General features: G+C 49.1%; 2 protein-coding genes across 3 annotated transcripts in view; one reads left to right on the top strand and one right to left on the bottom strand.

The window, feature by feature from the left end:
• ADAM11 (ADAM metallopeptidase domain 11) overlaps window positions 1-22,607 on the top strand; it is a 672,244-nt gene that overhangs the window by 325,659 nt on the left and 323,978 nt on the right. The gene's annotated exons all lie outside the window — the stretch shown is intronic.
• C1QL1 (complement C1q like 1) overlaps window positions 1-22,607 on the bottom strand; it is a 77,190-nt gene that overhangs the window by 662 nt on the left and 53,921 nt on the right. The gene's annotated exons all lie outside the window — the stretch shown is intronic.

Below are 22,607 nucleotides of genomic sequence, written 5' to 3'. Positions count from 1 at the left end.
CGGAGAACTGGCGACCACTGGAACTGCTTCCTGGGGGTCAGCGCGGATTCTCTGCTGCTGACGATGTTAAACTCAAGATTGGATGTTTTGCTAAGAGATCTGCTCCAGGGGTTACTTTGGGGCAGCTCTACAGCCTGGGTCCTATGGGTCAGCCCGGCTGATCTGGCCTTGGAATCTATGACACAGCCAAGGGAAGGGAAGGGAAAGAAAGAAAGAAAAAGAAAGAAGGAAGGAAGGAAGGAAGCAGCAGCTGGAGCAGAGCGAGCAAAGGCGAAGAGAGGAAAGGCAGGACGGGGAAGGGGAAGAGGTGAAGAAGAAAGGAAAAGACGCCTTAGAAGAGCAGGCGAAGGAGCAGTGATGGGCAAGGTGAGGCAGCAGGGGAAGGGGCAGGTTGTAAATTTGGGAGGGAGGAGAATATAACGGTGCTGAGGGAGGCGAGGTGAAGGCAGACGTTTCTGGAGGTGCCATGGCGCTGAGTGCAGCGTGACTCTGGCGCAGACAGGAGCGGCATCATGAGGTCTGTGCTGAGAGTGCTGGGACCCCCCTGGCACCTGACAGACAGCCTGTTCTGAGTCCATGGAGCAGAGCTGCCAGCACAGGAGGATGCAATTAATTTCCCTTTTCACTTGTCGATTGTGTTTCTGTTTCGAGGGGCACTGGCTGGGGTGTTCTGGGGCATCGATGCCGTGAGTGTGAGTCAGGCAGCGGGAAGGCTTTTGGTGAGACAGGCCCGGCTGGACAGCTCACAGCTCAGCCGCTCGGGTGATTGTTCCAGGAACTCCTAGGGGACTCAGCCCAAAGCAGGGCCCGGCCCACAGACTTGCCTAGAGCCAGTCCCTGCCCCACCCAGCCTGCAGGCTAACACCGGCTGGCCAGGCCCAGGATGGACCATCAGCCCACTGTGATGGATGGAGATTGAGCCACATTTTCATGCTGGCTACCAACTGTTTTGAAAGTCTGGCCCCTCAGGAGCTGCCCAAGCTCCCAGGGCGAGTCTGTAGCAGAGCAGAAAATTTCTGAGTCCCAGTCTGGGGCACAACAGTTTTGGTCTCAGAGAAGTTCCATGTAGAAATAACATTTATTCCCAGACTAAGTCCAGCAGGAAGGCTGGGAATGTATCCCTGTAATACGAGGTTAATACCATGTGAGAAGCACAGGCAGCTACCTTGGCTCATTGATAAATAAAAACCTTTGTGCTACAGCTTGGCCCGAATAGCCATTTTTTGGGAGGGGGAGGGGGAGGGAAGAAGGGATGCCATTTCTAGGAGTGGACCAAAATAAAAGTGAGGATAATTTTCAGGAATTAAAAAACCCAGAAGCACTGGAGACCAGCAGGGGCCTGACTAACATGGCTGCCTGAAGTCTGAGCTCTGAGAGGATAGCAAAGTAATCTGCCTCCAGCAACCCTATGGGTGGCAGATGAACCCCCCTTTAGAAGTCAGAGGAAGAGCAAGGACAGCTATTCAAAGCTGGGGAGTGAGGGGAACAATACAGAAAATGTGCAAATGGCAGAAGTACTAAATGCCCTTTTTGTTTCAGTTTTCACCAAAAAGGCTAGAAGCGATCGGATGTCTAACATAGTAAATGCGAGTGAAAAGGAGGTAGGATCAGAGGCTAAAATAGGGAAAGAACAAATTAAAAATTACTTAGATAAGTTAGATGTCTTCAAGTCACCAGGGCCTGATGAAATACATTCTAGACGAATACTCAAGGGGCTGACTGAGGAGATATCTGAGCCATTAGTGTTTATTTTTGAAAAGTCCTGGAAGACGGGAGAGAATCCAGAAGACTGGGAAAATGGCAAATCTAGTGCGCATCTATAAAAAGAGAAATAAGGACAACCCAGGGAATTATAGACCAGTCAGCTTAGCTTCTCTACCCGGAAAGATAATGGAGCAAATAATAAAGCAATCAATTTGCAAACACCTAGAAGATAATAAGGTGATAAATAAGAGTCAGCATGGATTTGTCAAGAACAAATTGTGTCAAACCAACCTAATATCTTTCTTTGACAAGGTAACAAACCTCCTGGATAGGGGGGAAGCAGCAGACATGGTATATCTTGACTTTAGTAACACTTTTGATACTGTTTCACTCTATCTTCTCATAAACAAACTAAGGGAAAAAACCTGAGATGGGTGCATGACTGGTTGCAAAACTGTACCCAGAGAGTAGTTATCAGTGGTGCACAGTTAAGCTGGAAGGACATATTGAGTGGGGTCCTGTGGGGTTCAGTTCTGTTTAATATCTTCAGCAATGACTTAGATAATGGCATAGAGAACACATATAAAGTTTGCTGACAATACCAAGCTGGGAGGGGTTGCAAGTGCTTTGGACAACAGGATTAAAATTCAAAATGAGCTGGACAAATTGAAGAAATGGTCTGAAGTAAACAGGATGAAATTCAATAAGGACAAATGCAAAGTACTCCACGGAGGAAGAAACAACCAGCTGCACATACACAAAATGGGAAGTGACTGCCTAGGAAGGAGTACTGGGGAAAGGGATCTGGGTGTCATAGTGGATCACAAGCTAAATATGAGTCAACCGTGTAACGCTGTTCCAAAAAAAGCAGACATCATTCTGGGATGTTGTGAGGAAGTGGGAATGTTCTGGCTGTCTTATGTGAATGCAGAGTGTGGAGTATTGACCTGGGAAGGTTGCAGGGGAGTTGGGCTGGGACTGCCTTGGGAAAGGGAGGATATCTGAGCATGTAACCTCAGAACACAGGATGAGGGTTGAAGGCCAGGTGACACCTCTGCCCGGAAACTGGACAAAGGCTGGGGCAGGAGCCAGGGGGAGGCTGAGTGAGAGGCTGGAGGCAGTTTCAGGTTGGGAACTGGCTGGGAAATGGAGAGGGGCACCCCAACAGGGCTTGGGCTTCCCAATGGGGCTGTGGCCTCCCTGGGGGCCCCAGATGGACCTAACTAAAAGGGCTCCTGTTGTCGGTACCGGCAAGACCTGTTTTGAACTGTGTTCCTGTCATCTAAATAAACCTCTATTTTACTGGCTGGCTAAGAGTCACGTCTGACTGTGAAGTGGGGGTGCAGGACCCTCTGGCTGCCCCAGGACCCCGCCGGGGTGGACTCGCTGTGGGAAGCGCACAGAGGGGCATATGCTGAATGCCCCAAGGTCAGACCCAGGAGATGAAGCCGTGTGAGCTTCTTGCCCTGCAGGCTGTCTGCTCCAGGGGAGAGGAGGCTCCCCAAAGTCCTGACAGACTTTGTGAGGAGCAGTTCCAGAGCATCGCCCGGGGACTCTGTGACAGATGTATTACCAGGAGTGTTGTAAGCAGGACATGAGAAGTTATTCTTCCACTCTACTCTGCGCTGATTAGGCGTCAACTGTAGTATTGTGCCACATTTCAGGAAAGATGTGGACAAATTGGAGAAAGTCCAGCGAAGAGCAACAAAAATGACTAAAGGTCTAGAAAACATGACCTATGAGGGAAGATTGAAAAAATTGGGTTTGTTTTGTCTGGAGAAGAGAAGACTGAGAGGGGACATGAGAACAGTTTTCAGCTACATAAAAAGTTATTACAAGGAGGAGGGAGAAAAATTGTTCTTACTAACCTCTGGGGATAGGACAAGAAGCAATGGGCTTAAATTGCAGCAGGAGGTTTAGGTTGGATATTAGGAAAAACTTCCTTACTGGCAGGGTGATTAAGCACGGGAATAAATTGCCTAGGAGTCACATAGGCGATGTGAAGCAGGGGCATGTGGGGTCAAGTGCCCCAGATTTCTGCTTGGTCTGCTGGGGTGGGGAGGAAGAGGTGCTCTGTCCTTCTCCCACTGCGCCTGCCCCCTGGTGGGGAGTAGAAGGGGAGGGACCACTCAGGGTCACTGCTCTGCAGCATGGCGGCTTCCTGAGAGAGCTTGGCTTGGGCAGTGGCCTGCCCTGTCCCCTCTGCTCCATGCCTGGTATCGGGAGGCATGAGTTGTCTATGCCTAGGAGGTTGTGGGATCTCTGTCACTGGAGATTTTTAAGAGTAGGTTAAACAACTGTCAGGGATGGTCTAGATAATACTTTGTCCTGCCATGAGTGCAGGGGACTGGCCTAGATGACCATTTGAGGTCTCTTCTAGTCCTCTGATTCTACAATTCTATATCTGGAAGTAGCAGGCTTGCCAAAGATAAACAAAATTAATAAAGAAACTTTAGATAAAGAAATAGCAGAAGAAGAAATCTCAAAGGCAATCGCAAGTATAAAAAGTCGTAAAACTCCAGGATCTGACGGCATTCCAACTGAGCATTACCAAGTATTTAAGGAGGTATTTGGGAGTTCCTTGAGATGTACCTTCAATGCCATTCTTTTAGGGGAGGAACTTCCACGACCTATGACAGAAACTACTGTCGTTGTTCTCCCTAATGGTGGAAACGACCCTGGATTCATAGATTACAAGGCCAAAGGGAGCGTTTGTTGATCATCTAGTCTGACCTCCTGTTTAGCACAGTTTAGCTTATTTATCTCTGATAGGCCCATATCACTTCTGAGTCTTAGCATGGAGATTTTAGCAGAAATACTAGCTAGCTGATTGCAGTCCATGTTCTCATATTATATAAACTCAGATCAGACCAGATTCATTAAGGACAGACAAATGTCAGACAATATTCAGAGAGTACTTGGAATCATCCATAATGCCAGCTCAAAAAAACATGCATTTCTTTTGAAACCTTTCTGTTTCAAGTCCTGTCCTCTATGGCCATTGGCCCCAGCTCTATCAATGGATAACTGCCCCTTACATCAGGTCAAAAGCAGTGGTGCGAGGTGGAATCACACAATGGGACGAGGCAGGGTTGTCTATTGTCTCCTTTGCTTTTTGCACTGGCCGTGCAGCGTTTTCCACTGAGGATAAGGAGCAATGAATCCACCACAGGAATAAAACTTGCAGACGCACATCAGAAAATAGCTTAATATGCAGCTGACGTAATCCTGTTTTTATTTAAATCAAATATTTCCCTAAAATTAGTAGAGAAAGAAATCCAGGACTTTGGGAAAGCATCTGGTTTTAATGCAAATTATGCCTAATCTGAACAACTAGCTATCAATTTGCCAGACCCTGCGATGTCATTCCTCCTGAAAACATTTGGGTACAAATAGGCAACAAATTCTAAAAGATACCTGGGAATTCAAATCTCCAGAAGAGGCCTATGATCTAAATGTCAAACTACTGCATCAGCAAATGAAAAGAGCTTGGAAGTGCTGGGGGCAGCATGCAGTTTCTTGGTTAGGATACACAGCCATGATCAAAATGAACATTTTGTTCCATCTTTCTTGATTTAAAATCTTTTGTAGCCATCCCAGATCCAATCCTAGCAGGAATACAGAGAATGTTGTTAGAATTTATGTGGAATAAGAAAAGACCAAGAGTGACTGTATATACTTTGTACCGACCTATGAAGTAGGATGGACTAGCAGTTCCAAATATTTTGTGGTACTATCAAGCCAGCCAGGTCAAAGCAGTAGTGGATTGGGGGTGCTTCTAGTCCAATCAAATACTTGGCCTTTATTGAACAAGGGGATTGTGGCAGTGTAAACATTGCTAGACTACCATGGATTAATTAAAAATCATGCCCTCCAGAAATGTCTACACCTCCTTTAGCAAAGGCTACTCTATGGGTTTAGGACAGAACTAGAGACAAAATACGTTCTTTCCTTTTGCCGATAACAACCATTGCAAACAAGCCAGATCTTAACCCAAATCACAAACCAGAGAGCTTTAAAGTCTAGGAAAGCTATGGAATACAAATGGTTGGCCAGCTAGTCAGTAAAGAAACTCTTCTAACTTATTTAGAGGTCAACACTACCTTTAATTGGCTCACTCTCCCATGGCACCAGTAGTTTAAAGTTTGGCATCATGTTTCTCAACTTTCTAGAAGAGCTGTTTTATGCAGAAACAACTGGTCAATTAGAAAACAAATCAAATTATAACGAATTTATATCAATCCTTGCAGACAATTTTCCGAACAAAAAATGTCCAAATATGACACATGGGGAAAAGGAACTGGACAGACAAATTATCCCAAAAGAATGGGACTTGATTTGGAAAAGAGGACCAGCAACCTCAGTCTGTAGCACAAAAAAAGAAAATTTCTTTAAGATAATGATTCAGTGGCACTTCACTCCTGGCAGGTGATAGATAGATAGATAGATAGATAGATAGATAGATAGATAGTACTGAAAGAGGAGATTTTATACATTTATTATCAGAGGAGTAGCCGTGTTAGTCTGGGTCTGTAAAAGTGGCAAAGAGTCCTGTGGCACCTTATAGACTAACAGACGTATTGGAGGATGAGCTTTCGTGGGTGAATACCCACTTCGTTGGATGCATGGATGTATTCACCCACAAAAGCTCATGCTCCGATACGTCTGTTAGTCTATAAGGTGCCACAGAACTCTTTGCCGCTTATACATTTATTGTAGCCAGTCATTAAAGAGCACCAGGATGCAATCTGTAATTGTTGGATATTGATTACCAAATGACCCTTTGATAATGCTTCTGGGGCTTCCCAGTGGAAATGATCACACAAGAGGAAATGAAGAATTAATCTCTCATCTGCTAGTAGCTGCTCAGCTACTGAGAGCCTCTGTTGGAAAAAGAAAAATAGCTCAACCACAATGATTCAAATAACACGGGAGGTGTGTGTTATGGAAAAATTAATGCACCAATTATGTTCCCAGCAAAAGAGACAGATACTTAGATAGAGATTTGATTGCATTCACACTTACAAAGAACCCAGCCCACCTGTCCACATTTTTTAAATATTAACATTTGATAGACACGCCTGGTTTCCTAAAAGATGTGTAATCAGGGATATCAATCAATTTAATTAAACTACCAGAAACAACATGTAATGGGCAACATAAAAATGCTCACTCTCTGACATGGTAACACCCTTTTAACCAGAGAGCTCCAGTGAGAATCTTGCTGTGCATCGTTTCGCTGAACAGACGCTCACTGTAGTAATCACTATGTTTTGTGTCTGATATTTCATGGCTGGATTTTTAAACCTGTTTAAACTTCCTATATAAAGACATTGTTTAAAAAAACAACCCAGCACTGTTCCCCCAGTTTAGTGCCTCAAGGAGGGCTCGTCCAATCACCCTCGGAATGATTCTCTGTTGGGCGTGAGAGATTGTCTGCAGACAGGAAACTGTATTTATTTATTTATGTATGTATGCAGGAACTTGGCAGAAGCTGGACAGATGGTTTTGTGCTTCAGGCCCTCCGGGGGGACTCTGCCACACATTCCCCCAATGACCTTGGCCAAGTCACTTAGGGACAGATTTTTAAGGGTCTTCAGGCACCTACATGCAGACAGGCATCTAGTGGGGTTTACAAAAGCACACAAGCAGGTTAGGCACCTAACTCCCATAGACGTCAATGGGACAGAGGTGCCTAAACAGCTTAGGTACTTTGGTCAGTCTCAGTAGGTAGAAATCTTTGTGAACCTGGTCTTGAGGCCTGGATCCAATGCTCTTAAGCATGTGCTTAAAGAGTCCCACTGAATTCATGTGCTGAAGGGATTTGCTAAATCATTTCTCTGTGCCTTGGGTCACCACCTGTAAAATGGGGATAATGAGTGTGACGAACTGGGAATGTTCTTAATGTTTTCTCTGAATACTGTGTTGGTGCCTCAGTGTCCCCATGGCAGTTCTTAAGTATCTGGCAGACCAAAGGGCCAGTGCTCCTAAATGCCTGACACTCTGTCTCCTAGCAACTGATGGCCTGTGCCCCTCCCCTGCAAAGGTGCCAGCTGAAGGTGTTGGAGACAAAGAGATCGGGTGACCTCCTGGCCCGGGAAAAGGGGCTGAGCAGAGAGGAGGGGCTGGGAGGGGTTGTTAGTCTGGAGCTGGCTGGGGTCAAGGGTGGAGGGCAGACCTGGGGGTCTGGCTCACTGCCCCTCAGAATGGACCCAGCCGAGGGGTCCGGTTCGCTGTATCTACAAGCTCTGTTTTAGACCCTGTTCCTGTCATCGAATAAACCTCTGTTTTACTGGCTGGCTAAGAGTCACGTCTGACTGCAAAGTGGGGGTGCAGGACCCGGTGGCTTCCCCAGGACCCCGCTGGGGTGGACTCGCTGTGGGAAGAGCACGGAGGGGCAGAGGATGCTGAATGCTCCAAGGAGAGACCCAGGAGGTGAAGACGTGTGAGCTTCTTGCCCTGAACAAGTCTGCTCCAAGGGAGAGGAGGCTCCCCAAAGTCCTGACTGGCTTGGTGGGGAGCAGTTCCGGAGCATCGCCCGGCAACTCCGTGACAACTGGTGGCAGCGGCGGGACGTACTGCACCCCGTGAATGGCGCTGCTTGCAGTAAGTGACTGGGGAGCAGTAAAACAAAGGAGGGATAATGAGGACCAGGCGTGCTGAAGGCTCAGAGTGGGACGGTTTCAGGGGGCGGTTAACCTCCGGGAGTGTGTGACCAGCGAGAAGGACTGTTGGAGTAACGGGGTCCCCCTGAGGACTGCAGCGAGCGGTCTCAGGGGCAGAGGAGCTTGCCGCTCAACCCTGGGAGAGAGAAGGATTTTGCAGTAGCAGGATTCCCCTGGGGATTGCAGGAGCAGTCCCAGGGGCGGAGGAGTCTGCAGCTCGACCCTGGCAAAGAGGTGGTGATCATGAGAAGGGCTGGCACACCCGGGGTTCTTCCTGGAAACCATGGGGGAGCCAAGAGCACACAGGCCTGTGAGTCCAGAGCCACTTGGGAACGGTGAAGTGATGGCCTATCACCATCTCCTTGAGAAGGACATTGTGATCCTGTGCACAAAGAGAGGGTTACGCATGGGGAAATTCACCAAGGCACAGTTAATCGTGCAGTTGGAGGAGAAGCACCGCTCTGAGGAGCAGATTCCTGGCCCAGATGGGGCTACAAGAGGATCTGAGAGCAGCTGGAGCATCAGCCAGGCATCCCCGGGAGTCTGGTCCCCAATCAGACAAGGGTCTTCACGATTGGGTTCCCCATCAGGAGATTGGAGACGGATGGGATGGGAGCAGAGCCCGAGAGAGCGAGAGGACCATGAGAGAAAGGAAGAGCCGGAGGAAAAGCTGCATGAGAAGCAGCAGCAGCGTGGACTGGTGATGGTGGAGCAGAGAGACATAGGGGGCTGCCCAGGGGTCAGTGGGGAAACACGCCTGCGGGGGCAAGACCCTGGGACAGAGAGAACTGTGGTGGTGCAGCCCCAGATGCTGAGGGACTGTGGAACCTGGGTGAAGTTCCCTGGGGTGAAGCCCCTCACCCTGCCTATGGCCCAGATCCCTGTGCAGATGCAGGAGGGGTCGGGCTGGCTGGTAGTTGGGGTTCTCCAGGATATCGGCTTGGAGGCCCTGTTGGGGGGTGACTGTCTCCCCATGGGACAGGATCCAGGCCCCGCTCCTGTAACAGCCGAGGGTTTGAATTCAAATCCAGGGAACCAATTGGCTAGGATGGAAATGGTCATTGAAAATGCAAATGACCTGGCTGGCAGGGGGGAGGGGCTGCTGGGCTCAGGATACCTGCCTACCTGTAACCAGCCCCCTGGGGCTGAGTGGGAGGGAGAGATGCTCCCTGCCCCCTTGCACACCAGAGAGGGAGCTCACGCTGGCTCTGATGCTGTGACCAGAGCAGAGAGCTCGCTGCCTGGCCCCACTGGGACAGCAAGGGCAGTGCTGAGCACAGGGGGAGCTGAGACCCCAGCTGAGTGGAGGGACACCCAGGCAGGGCAGGTCAGCTGCCAAACAGGTTTGCCTGGTCCAGACCTGCTACTGGAAAGTGATTACACAGCAGGGAGGGAGCTACCAGGGCGAGGGCTCAGGGGGGCTGTGACCCCTGGCCCAGCCAGCGAGAGGGAGCAGGTCCCACTCCCTGCCCCAGCCGCTGAATCCCAGACCGAGCTGCAGAGGGATCCCTCCTTGGAGAAGCTGAGGGAACTTGCTGGCCACAGCGCTGCAAACCCCCTTGGGGAAGGCTGCAGGGACAGAGTCCTGCAGGAGAAGGGATTCCTGTACCGGGAACGGGCTCCCGAAGGGGAAGTAGAACTGGGGGAAATCGGAAGGCAGCTGGTGGTGCCGCAGGAATCCACAGGGTTCTTCCCGTTCAAGCTGCTGAATGGGAGGAGAGTGAGGGGACCCCTGGACCCGGAAAGGAAGGATTGGGAGGAGAAGGGGGAAGACCCCCTGGGGGATCTCTTCCCTGAGGTGGGAGCCAATCTCCCCATCAGGTGTTCCCCATTCAGAGTCACTGGGAAAGCAGCCCAGAACTTGGAGAGAGAGGTCAAGGACCTGCTGGCTTTAGATGGGATCCAGCCATTTTACAGCCCATGGGCCTCACCCGTGGGGCTGATCCCCAAGGGAGACAGGATGATCTGGTTTTATGGGGGCTATCAGAAGCTTAAAGCCATCACAGTGTCCGATGCCGACCCTATGCCTAGGCCTGGGGAGATTCTAGACAAGCAGAGGGCGATGGAGAACTTGGCCCTGGCAGACACTGATAACATGTGCATCTTTAGCCAGACCTGGGAGGAACAGGTGTCCCAGGTGAAGAGGGGGCTGGGCTGCCTCAAGGAGGTGGGACTGACGGTAAAAGCTGGAAAGTGTAAGGTGGGGACGGCAGAGGTGTTGTGTCTGGGCCACAAAGTGGGAAGTGGCTGCCCAAGCCCAGAGCTGGCAAAGGCCAAGATGGGAACTCTTAACCAAGAGAGCCTGAATCACAGACCAGAGGGCTGGGAAAAGGCCCAATCCCAGCTTGAACCCCAGGGGTATTGGGGTGGCAAAGGGTGTGGGCTGCATAAACCTTCCCACATGCGGCCTGCAAGTGCCATCAAGCACACCCGACCTAAGGGAGGGCATAAGACTGGACTGTCCTGGAGTAACTCACACCAAGGGATGGGAGAGATGCTGGGGCATCCATGGGAACCTTGGTGGGTTCGAACTTCCCCAGGTCACTGGCTGAAGTGACCTCGCTCAGTTCGGTCTCGAAGGGGGGAGAGATGTGACGAACTGGGAATGTTCTTAATGTTTTCTCTGAATACTGTGTTGGTGCCTCAGTGTCCCCATGGCAGTTCTTAAGTATCTGGCAGAGCAAAGGGCCAGTGCACCTAAATGCCTGACACTCTGTCTCCTAGCAACTGATGGCCTGGGCCCCTCCTCTGCAAAGGTGCCAGCTGAAGGTGTTGGAGACAAAGAGATCGGGTGACCTCCTGGCCCGGGAAAGGGGCTGAGCAGAGAGGAGGGGCTGGGAGGGGTTGTTAGTCTGGAGCTGGCTGGGGTCAAGGGTGGAGGGCAGACCTGGGGGTCTGACTCACTGCCCCTCAGAATGGACCCAGCCGAGGGGTCCGGTTCGCTGTATCTACAAGCTCTGTTTTAGAGGATGCTGAATGCTCCAAGGAGAGACCCAGGAGGTGAAGCCGTGTGAGCTTCTTGCCCTGAACAAGTCTGCTCCAAGGGAGAGGAGGCTCCCCAGAGTCCTGACTGGCTTGGTGGGGAGCAGTTCTGGAGCATCGCCTGGGGACTCCGTGACAATGAGTCTTCCTTTCGTCCATCCTTTGTCTGTCACGTTTAGATTCGAAACTGTTTGGAGCAGGGGCCAGTGCAGCCTCCAGCCTGAGGGGTCCTGGGCCTAGGCACCACTGTAATATAAATAATGGAGTGTGTGTGTATGTATGCATGCGTGTGTGTGTGTGTGTGTGTGTATATGTATGTATGTATGTGTGTGTGTGTGTAAGAAACTGTCTCAGAAACCAGGGCCAGAGTTTCAGAGGAAACCTGCCCCTTAGCTCTTTTGAAGATTTGGCCCCAGATACCTGACTCCGCTCTCATTTCATGGGTGCGAATGGGGAGTAACCTGCTGAGATCAGTGGGGCTACAGCAGTGTAGAATCAATATAAGTGGAGAACCAGACACCTAATATGGCCCCGTATTCTCTCTGAATCCAGAGGGGAGGATTTATCATGCATTTTTGTCAAGAAAAGGGCACAAACCAAACATCATTTTCAAAATATGGCACGGAGGGGGGCGGGCGAATTCTTCTGCCCTTTTGTGCATCTCCCTGGGCGTGGGAAGAGGACACGGACTGGTGGGGTTTGTTGGAAGGTTCTCGTCTATTTCACTAGCCAGATCTTCTGCGCTAGGATGGGGCTGGGGTCCTCAGTGCTGCAGGGGGCTGTATGTGTTGCAGACACAACTCTATAACAAATCATGGCTGCATAGGTAGAGGCCAGCCAGCACCATACCTAGACACTGCAAATCGCACTTGGCTCCCAGCGCCCCGGCAGCAGTGCCAGGGGAGGGGAAGGAGGTCAAGGGGCTTTCTGCCACCTTTGTGCCCACTTGATTCTGAGCTGCTCCAGGAGCTGTAACTCACAGCAACCCGTTCTGCCTGCCTATGGTCTGTGGCACAGCCCAGAATCCCTACACCAGCGTGTGCTGTGGGCCCACTCCCTAGCCAGGCCCAGCCCCAGGGCTTGCAAAGGGGCAGCCTAGAGTGACCCACATGGATCTGACACTGACTCCAGGCCAGAGGAACTCCCCATTGGCCAGCCCCCAGGTAGCACATCACTAGCCCTGTGCCACAGCAGAACCGCCTGGCCAGAGCTGTGACATTGCCCAGCCACTCCACTCCTCAGCAGACCGTGCAGATGCGCTGCTAATGGACATGGTCCGATTGTTTCCTTTGCTCTTTTATTTTCAGTCACTTTGCAAACGCTGCTGTCACCTTGCCCCAGGATTCACATGATTTTATGAAGCAGGCGAGACAAGTGCAGAACTTGGCAGCGTGAGTGCAACTGATCTCATGGGAGGGGGAGAGCGCACAGCTCCCCAGTTTGCCAGGAACTCCAACCCCCCGGACACAGAGCAACCACCAGTAAACAGGCTCCTGCTCATCCAAACAGCACCCACAGCAGTGGATTAATAACCAGTGTCCCAGCTGGGCTTGGCACTTGCCCTGCACCCAGCAATCCAAAGGTGGGCAGAGAGGGGAGAGCGGACAGTGCTCACCAGAGGGACACAGCAGGGCTGACTTCCACGAAACATCCCCAGTAGAAGCCCACTCTCGCCTTCTCTTATTAGTTAGGCAGGGAAAACAGGCCAGCTCCCACCCTGAGGTGACCCCATTGGCTGTCATGGATCCTGCCCTGAGGTAACCTCTCTTGGCCTCGAGAGACCTGCGGTTAGTTTGGCCCCCTACTAATAATCTCCCTGTTCCATGGAGCCAGGAACCAAGGGGCCGGGCAGCCAGAGCCAGCACCCAGCTTGCAGGCAGAGCTGCAGGGGCAGGCTGTTGAGCACAGTAGCCTGGTGAGCAGAGCAGCAGGGGGAGCAGGAAGATGAACGACTAAAGTCGGCAAGAGGCTCCCCCTTTCTCTGGCACACGTGGAGGGATGGAGGTTGTGACCTGGATCACCGGGACAGTCCCAAGGGAGCCTGGGCCTGGGGAGTGGGGCTGGGCCATTTGGAGAGCATAGCCAAAATCCTCTCCCTGAAAGTCATTGTCCAGAATCGGCTGTGAATTTTTACGCTGATGAGCACTGAAGCTCTGTGCCCCTGTGGAGTGTGTGTGCCCCTGTGGAGTGTGTGCACCCCTGTGGAGTGTGTGTGTGCCGCGTGTGGAGTGTGTGTGCACCACGTGTGGAGTGTGTGCACCGCGTGTGGTGTGTGTGCGCTGCATGTGGAGTGTGTGTGCCCCTGTGGAGTGTGTGCACCCCATATGGTGTGTGTGTGCACTGCATGTGTAGTGTGTGCACCCCTGTGGAGTGTGTGTGCGCCGTGTGTGGCATGTGTGTGTGCTGCGTGTGGAGTATGTGCACCCCATGTGGTGTGTGTGTGCGCCCCGTGTGGAGTGTGTGTGCACGTGTGGAGTGTGTGCACCGCGTGTGGTGTGTGTGCGCCGTGTGTGGTGTGTGTGTCCGTTGCATGTGGAATGTGTGTGCTCCTGTGGAGTGTGTGTGCCGCGTGTGTGCCCTGTTTGGAGTGTGCGTGCGAGAAGGGGGGAATCACAGAGCTGGAGGTTTTACAGCCAGAAGGGACGGTAACAGTCCCCATGTCTGATCTCCTCAAGAGCAGAGGGCCGAATGCCAGGGTTCCTGCAGCCAGCCCAGAGTGTCTGCTTCCAGGGAGAGATAATCCCCCATACCCCTGGTAGGTTGTTCCAAGGCCTACTCACCTCCCTGTTAGCAATGTGCACCTCCTGCAGAAATCAAGGGTCTCCTGTGGCCAAGAATGCACTGATGGTGCAGTGGCCAGAGTGGCTGTCACAGAATTTGGTGCCCGTGTGCTATGAGCACAGAGGGGCCAGGTGGAGGTCACAGGCCTGCACTAACTGGGGGAGGAGAATGCATTAGATCACCCACTAGATTCTTCCCACTCCTGCTGTCCAGAGATTGCTGGATCTAAACCAGGGGTAGGCAACCTATGGCACGCATGCGAGCTGGTTTTCAGTGGCACTCACACTGCCCGGGTCCTGGCCACCGATCCGGGGGGCTGTGCATTTTAATTTCATTTTAAATGAAGCTTCTTAAACGTTTTAAAAACCTTATTTACTTTACATACAACAATAGTTTAGTTGCATATTATAGACTTATAGAAAGAGACCTTCTAAAAACATTAAAATGTATTACTGGTACGTGAAACCTTAAATTAGGGTGAATAAATGAAGACTCGGCACAGCACTTCTGAAAGGTTGCCGACCCCTGATCAAAACCACTGTTAGTCCTTCTGTATCGAATGATGGCAGGACCCATTGGCCCTGACCGCTGCAAATGCTATGCAGGATTCTGCCTTGGGATAAGGCTGGGGGGGGAGGGGGGTTGATCCCCTCTGGCAGTAACTGTTTAAATTCACTAGGACGTGGGGGAAAAATATTTACTAATGGGCTTTTCAGTCTAGCACAGAAAGAGATAACACCAGCCAAAGGCTGGAAGTTGAAGTTAGACAAATTCTGACTAGAAATAAAATATAAATTCTTACCACACTGGTTAATTAACCATTGGAACCCAATTTACCCAGGCTGAGGGTGGAGTCTCTGTCACTTGCAATTTTTAAATCCAGACTGGCTGTTTTTCTAACTGCTCGGCACTGGGAATTATTTGGGGCAGGTCTTTGGCCTGTGCTGTGCAGGAGGTCAGAACAGATGGTCTAATGGTCCCTTCTGGCCTTGGGATCTATGAAGCTAAGGGAGGGTGGGAGCCAGCAGTGACGTGTTGTACTAGGGCTGTCAAGCAAGTAAAAAAATTAATTGTGATTAATCGCACTGTTAAACAATCATAGAATACCATTTATTTAAATATTTGTGGATGTTTTCTGCATTTTCAAACATATTGATTTCATAGAATGATAGAATCGTAGACTTTAAGGTCAGAAGGGACCATTATGATCATCTAGTCTGACCTCCTGCACAATGCAGGCCACAGAGTCTCACCCATCCACTCCTGCATCAAACCTGTGTCTGAGTTACTGAAGTTTTCAAATCATGGTTTAAAGACCTTAAGATGCAGAGAACCTTCCAGCAAGTGCCCCATGCTGCAGAGGAAGGTGAAAAACCCCCAGGGCCTCTGTCAAACTGCCCTGGAGTTAAATTCCTTCCCAACCCCAAATATGGCACTCAGCTAAATCCTGAGCATGTGGGCAAAACTCACCAGCCAGCACCCAGGAAAGAATTCTCTGTAGTAACTCACATCCCACCGCATCTAACATCCCATCACAGGCCACTGGGCATATTTACCGCTAATAGTCAAAGATCAATTAATTGCCAAAATTAGGCTATCCCATCATACCATCCCCTCCATAAACTTATCAAGCTTAGTCTTGAAGCCAGATATGTCTTTTGCCCCCACTACTCCCCTTGGAAGGCTGTTCCAGAACTTCACTCCTCTGATGGTTAGAAACCTTCATCTCATTTCAAGTCCAAACTTCCTGATGGCCAGTTTATATCCATTTGTTCTTGTATCCACATTGATACTGAGCTTAAATAGTTCCTCTCCCTCCCTGGTATTTATTCCTCTGATATACTTATAAAGAACAATCATATCCCCGCTCAACCTTCTTTTGGTTAGGCTAAACAAGCCAAGCTCTTTGAGTCTCCTTTCATAAGACAGGTTTTCCATTCCTTGGATCATCCTAGTAGCCTTTCTCTGTACCTGTTCCAGTTTGAATTCATCCTTCTTAAACATGGGAGACCAGAACTGCACACAGTATTCCAGATGAGGTCTCACCAGTGCCTTGCATAATGGTACTAACACCTCCTTATCTTTGCTGGAAATACCTCTCCTGATGCATCCCAAGACCTCATTAGCTTTTTTAATGGCGATATCACATTGGCGGCTCATAGTCATCCTGTGATCAACCAATACTCCGAGGTCCTTCTTCTCTGTTACTTCCAACTGATGCCTCCCCAACTTATAACAATAGTTCTTGTTCTTCATCCCTAAATGCAGAAACACAAACCAACCCAAAACACCACCACCCACAGCAAAACAACCCCCCAACAAGCACCAAGACACTGCTAGAACACTGCACACTGCCTGTGTGTTCTTCTGCCTGCCTCTCGTAGTCTTCCCCCAAACTCCCCCTGTAAACTCCCACTCAAACTCCGCAGTTTACAGCTCTGTTTGCTGGCTCCTGTGCCGCTGCAGCTGTCTATTTCAATTACAACACAGAATACAAAGTGTACAGTGCTCACTTTATATTTATTTTTTATTACAAGTATTTGCACTGTTAAAAAACAAAAGAAATAATATTTTCAATTCAGTACTGTAGTGCAATATCTTTATCATGAAAGCTGAATGTACAAATGTAGAATTATGTATAAAAAAACTGCATTAAAAATAAAACAATGTAAAATTTTAGAGCCTGCAAGTCCACTCAGTCCTACTTCTTGTTCAGTCAATCACTCAGACAAACAAGTTTGTTTACAGGAGATAACGCTGCCTGCTTCTTCCTTACAATGTCACCTGACAGTGAGAACAGGTGTTCGCATGGCACTGTTGTAGCCAGCGTTGCAAGATATTTACGTGCCAGATGCACTAAAGATTCATATGCCCCTTCATGCTTCAACCACCATTCCAGAGGACGTGCGTCCATGCTGATGACTGGTTCTGCTCGATAACGATCAAATCAGTGCAGACCAACCAGGGCCGGCCTTACATAGGGGCGAACTGGGTGAAAGCCCAGGGCACCGTTATAGATGGGGCACCTCCAGAGCAGGGGTGCCCCTCCCCCTGCTGCTCTGCTGGCATCTGCAGCCCTGCGGTTCTGCCCCCTGCCTTGGAGCCGCCCCTGGCCAAGTGCTCCTGGGAGTTTCCCATTTGCTGTAAGGGGGAGTGGAGATGATATTAGGGTGTCCCCTGCCCCCCCCCCCCGCCCATGTACCCTATCTCTGCAGCGCGGGGGTGGGATGAGGACACTGTTCACCAAGAGAGGGACCAAGCTGCTCGCAGCTGTGGCTGGGTCTGAAGGAGCTTTCCTTCAGGCTGGTGAGTGCCACTCTCTTAAAGGGGCAGCAGTGAGAGTCTCTCACACTCACACACGCTGTCTCTTTCACACTCACCCCCCAGCACATACTTATCTTGTTGTTGTTACTTGTTGGTACTTCCTGCAATGCGTATATGTGCTCTGTAATTTATTCTTTCACAGTGCTATTATGTTAGTCCAGCGGTAGGCAACCTATGGCACGTGTGCCGAAGGCAGCTCGGGAACTGATTTTCAGTGGCACCCACACTACCCGGGTCCTGGCCACCAGTCTGGGGGGCTCTGCATTTTAATTTCATTTTAAATGAAGCTTCTTAAACATTTTAAAAACCTTATTTACTTTACATACATGACTAGTTTAGTTCTATATTATAGACTTATAGAAAGGGACCTTCTCAAAACGTTAAAATGTATTACCGGCACTCGAAACCTTAAATTAGGGTGAATAAATGAAGACTCGGCACAGCACTTCTGAAAGGTTGCCGACCCCTGCGTTAGTGTTTTGACTGGTCTGTGCATTTCATTATTTTATTTCTCTCTCCTGCTTACGTTGAATTCTTTGAGTGCTAAAATGCCTAACCTGTCCAGGCTGGAGCAATGATCATTATTACTGTTATTACCATATTGTGCTTTGGCATTCGTTATTAAAAGTGATACAATCAAATATTAGTATTCTTGTAGAATGTAACTTTAGCTTGTACTAACCTTAGCAGCGCCAGTTTAAAAAACATTAGTGAAACCCATAACTGTAGACACTGGGCACAGGAAGGACACTTATTTTCAAATTGTATTTTTAGTTATATCTGTAAAATAACTTAAAATTTGCATGAAAATAACTGCAGTTCCAACTCTGATACCAATGGCAATGATGGAGTCAATCGTTAGTGAGTCACATACATGATTGCGATTGGTAAACGTAAATGCCAAAATAATTAGAAAAATCAATTACCTTTCTTAATAAAAGAGAAAAAAACCTTAATCACATATAGTAAAATTATGTTTTTAGTGAAAAACAATTGACTTCAATAGAGCAGATAAATAGAGTAGATAATGGCAGTGACACAGATTTTAAGGAGATTTTATGTATTGTTATGTATCTCTAATAAAAATAGTGTACGAAGTATCAAATCCGTGTTTCTGAGATCTGTCGTAAAGTTCCAGAACTGATACCTCAAGGTTTGGGATTGGGAATATTTTGCTGTGTTATCTCCTGATTGTTCTAAATTTGCATATAAACTTTAAACATGGGTTTAGTTGGCATTTGTATATAATTTTTCTTTCTTTATATAACAATTAGATACAGCGCTGCTGTCAGCTAATCCCTAAATTATTATCTGCAAAAACCTTAGAGTTTTCAGGTGCCTAAGTAGTTCCTGGAATCATGGTTAAAGTTTCCTTCCCCCCCACCCCCAATCTGAAATGGTCCCTGGGTGAGCCAGGAGGCCGTGGGCTCTGGCAAGATGCAGCCCACGTGTGACAGTGTGAGGCCATGAGCCACATACCGAGCATCAGGCACCACAAGCCACAGCAGCAGTGCAGAAGGGTGGCAACACACCATGTGCCAGGCCACCTTGACTTCTGTGCTGCTATTGGTGGCAGCGTGGCCTTCAGAGCTGGGTGCCCGGCCAACACCCACCAGTATCAGGCTATCCTGCCAGGGCTTAATTTATGCCAGGGCGGAGCGTTAGCCTCTGGCATCTCTTGTAATACAAATTAAACACTGGGGGAATCAGCAGGGCCTAGAGGTGATGGGTGGGGGAGCCCAGGGAGCCCATAGGGGCCAGAAGTGATGGGAGTCACCAAAATACAAATTCGCCCAGGGTGCCGTTTTCCCTACGACTGGCCCTGAGACCAACACATGTTCATTTTCATTATCTGAGTCAAGTGCCACCAGCAGAAGGTCGGTTTGGGTTCTGTAGTTTCTGCACTGGTGTGCTGCTCTTTTAAGACTTCGGAAAGCATGCTCCATGCCTCGTCCCTCTCAGATTTTGGAAGGCACTTCAGATGCTTAAAACTTGGGTCGAGTGCTGTAGCTATCTTTAGAAATCTCACGTCTTTGCATTTTGTGAAATCTGCAGCAAAAGTGTTCTTAAAAGGAACAACGTGTGCTGGGTCATCATCCGAGACTGCTCTAACCTGAAATATATGGCAGAATGCGGGTAAAAAAGAGCTGGAGACATACAATTCTCCCCCAAAGAGTTCAGTCACTAATTTAATTAACACATTATTTTTTTTAATGAGCATCATCAGCATGGAAGCATGTCCTCTGGAATAGTGGCCGAAGCATGATGGGGCATACGAAAGTTTAGCACATCTGGCACATAAATACCTTGCAATGCTGGCTACAGAAGTGCCATGCAAATGCCTGTTCTCACTTTCTGGTGACATTGTAAATAAGAAGCAGGCACCATTATCTCCTGTAAATGTAAACAGACTTGTTTGTCTGAGTGATTGGCTGAACAAGAAGTAGGACTGAGTGGACCTGTAGGCTCTGAACTTTTACATTGCTTTGATTTGAGTGCAGTTATGTAACCAAAAAAAAATCTACCTTTGTAAGTTGCACTTTCACGACAAAGAGATTCCACTACAGTACCTGTATCAGGTGAATTGAAAAATACTATTTTTTTGGTTTATCTTTTACAGTGCAAATATTTGTAATAAAAAATAACATACACTTTGATTTCAGTTACAACACAGAACACAATATATATGAAAATGTAGAAGAACATCCAAAATACATAATAAATTTCAGTGGCTATTCTATTAACAGTGCGATTAAACCTGCTATTAATTTTTTTTAGTTAATCACGTGAGATAACTGCAATAATCAACAGACGTAGTTTGCACCCCTGCAAGGGCCCCTTCCACTTTCATGCATAGTCCTGCCTGGGGTGACACTGGGGGGCAAAAAAGAGGAGCAGGGAAACTCTTCTCGCCACCCCTAGGAGGCACAGACTTCAGCGGGGAAGGATTCCAGCCCAGAGCTGCCTTGAGGGCAGGTCTGGATTAGCACAGGGGCTTTAGGGGCTGAAGACTATATTTTGAGGCCTCTACAAACTATATTTCATCTCCTGCATTGTTCTTCGGTTGACGGCTGTGGGCCAGGTCTGGCTGCAAGGGCCTCCCGTTTGGCCCCCGCTGCTGGGTGTCAGCCATCCCCTTCTGCCTCCTGGGGAGCAGAGCTCCCCTTCCCCTCAGGAGCCTCGCCTATTGTCACTGGGTAGGCAGGGGTGGAGGGAGCCCTCCTCCCCCCACCTCCTGCGAACAAGGCTGGCTACATACCCCACCCTCCCTGTAACACCAGCTGGGGGGGACGACCCCACAGCAGCTCCCCCCCCACCGCCTGGGAGACAGGGGTGAAGACCCCTAGTAGGAGCAAATGTGAGGCTGTGTGGGCTACAGATGTTGGGGGCTGGGCAGATGGGGCTAGAGGCAGAACTGTTGGGGGGCTGGCTAGATGGGGGGGCTAGAACTGCTGGGGTCTGGGAGGGCTGAATTGATGGGGGCTGATGTGATGTAGTAGGGACTGTCTGTGTGAGGGATGAGAGAGCTGGGGATGTCTTTAAGTGAGGGACAGGACCTAAGCCTGTAACCTGAGCCAGGTGGAGGGGAGAGGGTCAGCACCTTTGCCCGGGAAGCTGGACTAAAGGAAGGGGCCGGATGGAGGGAGTTAGTTCAGTTTCAGTTTTGGGCTGGGTGGTTGGAATTCAGGGAATCCTAAGCTGGGATCCAAGCACCCTGAACCCCCAGAAGGACTCGATTGAGGGGTCCTGGTTGTGCCTCCAAGCTCTGCTATAACCTGCATTCCTGTTGTCCAATAAACCTTCTGTTTTACTGGCTGGCTGAGAGTCACTGTGAGTCCCAGGAAGAGGGGTGCAGGGCCGGACTCCCCCATACTCCGTGACAGCTGGGCAGACACACTTCACTTTATTTTCCCTGATTACCATCATGCCATGTATTTAATTTAGAAACTTTTCATCTACATTTAAACAGATCGGAGCTAGACTATGTCACTACATGCCAATTTACAGTGGTGCACTTCTAATCAGGCACTTAATCAGATGGTTTGTGACATAAACTGATCTGTGATTGACACACTTTCATCGGTTAACTCGATGGATCCTGCCTGGTACCTTTCTGGGGGGAAAAAGACGGTTGGTGCGAGTGTCAAAATCCCAGGCCATAAGGAAGGGAAATGAGATGTCCATTCATTTCTTGTGAGTTTACCTTCTCATTTGAATCTCACCGTTTTAAGAGAGTTAATATCAACAGCACGGTGTTCTAACAGCATTACAGTGTGTTTGTATAATGATTGGCTTGCAAGATTTCATTGGAATATTGTCTCCACACACTTAACCTTTTATTCTGAGATTACTGACACGATCCAGCACATCATTCTGGAAAAGTGGTGACCCCTGGCCAGGGGCAGGCTCACTAGAGAACAAACACCTGAAGAACCCTTTGGCCCTAGATAGCATCCTTTAGCCCCCTGAGATTTGACAGTGCCTTACTCGGGCCACTAGAAAATGTAACTGAATAGTGACAGCGACTTCCTAAGCAAATCCAGGAAACAAAACATCCTCAGAGGTGTCACCATCTATAACCCTCTGACCACACCTACATCGCCAATTATGCTGAACAGCTCTGCAGACGGACTTCAGAAAAACAGGAGACACTTACTACACCTCACAGCCTCCAGAAGGGACCCCCTCAAACAGGAAAGCATCACGTGCTCTCACACGCTACAAGAAAGAAATCAGGAAAGTCACCTGGAAATCATGCAAGAAATGCAAGAACAGCTATCAGAAAAACCTGACGACAGCCACCCGACACAAAAACAAAAGGTGGAACCAACTACAACTACTCCACAACCCCCAGAACACCATCTCCTGGAGAAACTATGGCACCAAGACCCTCCTCATGGACACTACATAACACACGGACATCATCAGTTTATCCAGACTACTCCCAAATGGAGCTGAATTATATGTCCTCTAAGGGACTGAACTTCTGCACCACCACAGAACCTGATGCCTGACAAACGTCGAGGACAAGAAGAATTCTTCTGCTAAAGAATTCTTTCACAACAGTGACATCACTCACAGTTACCACATCCCCACTGACCATCATAAGAAAAAATTAATCATCTGACTGGACACTGCAGTGTGGACATA

This window comes from Gopherus flavomarginatus, chromosome 25 (genome assembly GCF_025201925.1).
Source record: "Gopherus flavomarginatus isolate rGopFla2 chromosome 25, rGopFla2.mat.asm, whole genome shotgun sequence".
NCBI lineage: Eukaryota > Metazoa > Chordata > Testudines > Testudinidae > Gopherus > Gopherus flavomarginatus.
Note: the sequence above shows the minus strand (reverse complement) of the source record. Positions and strands in the feature narration are given on the sequence as shown.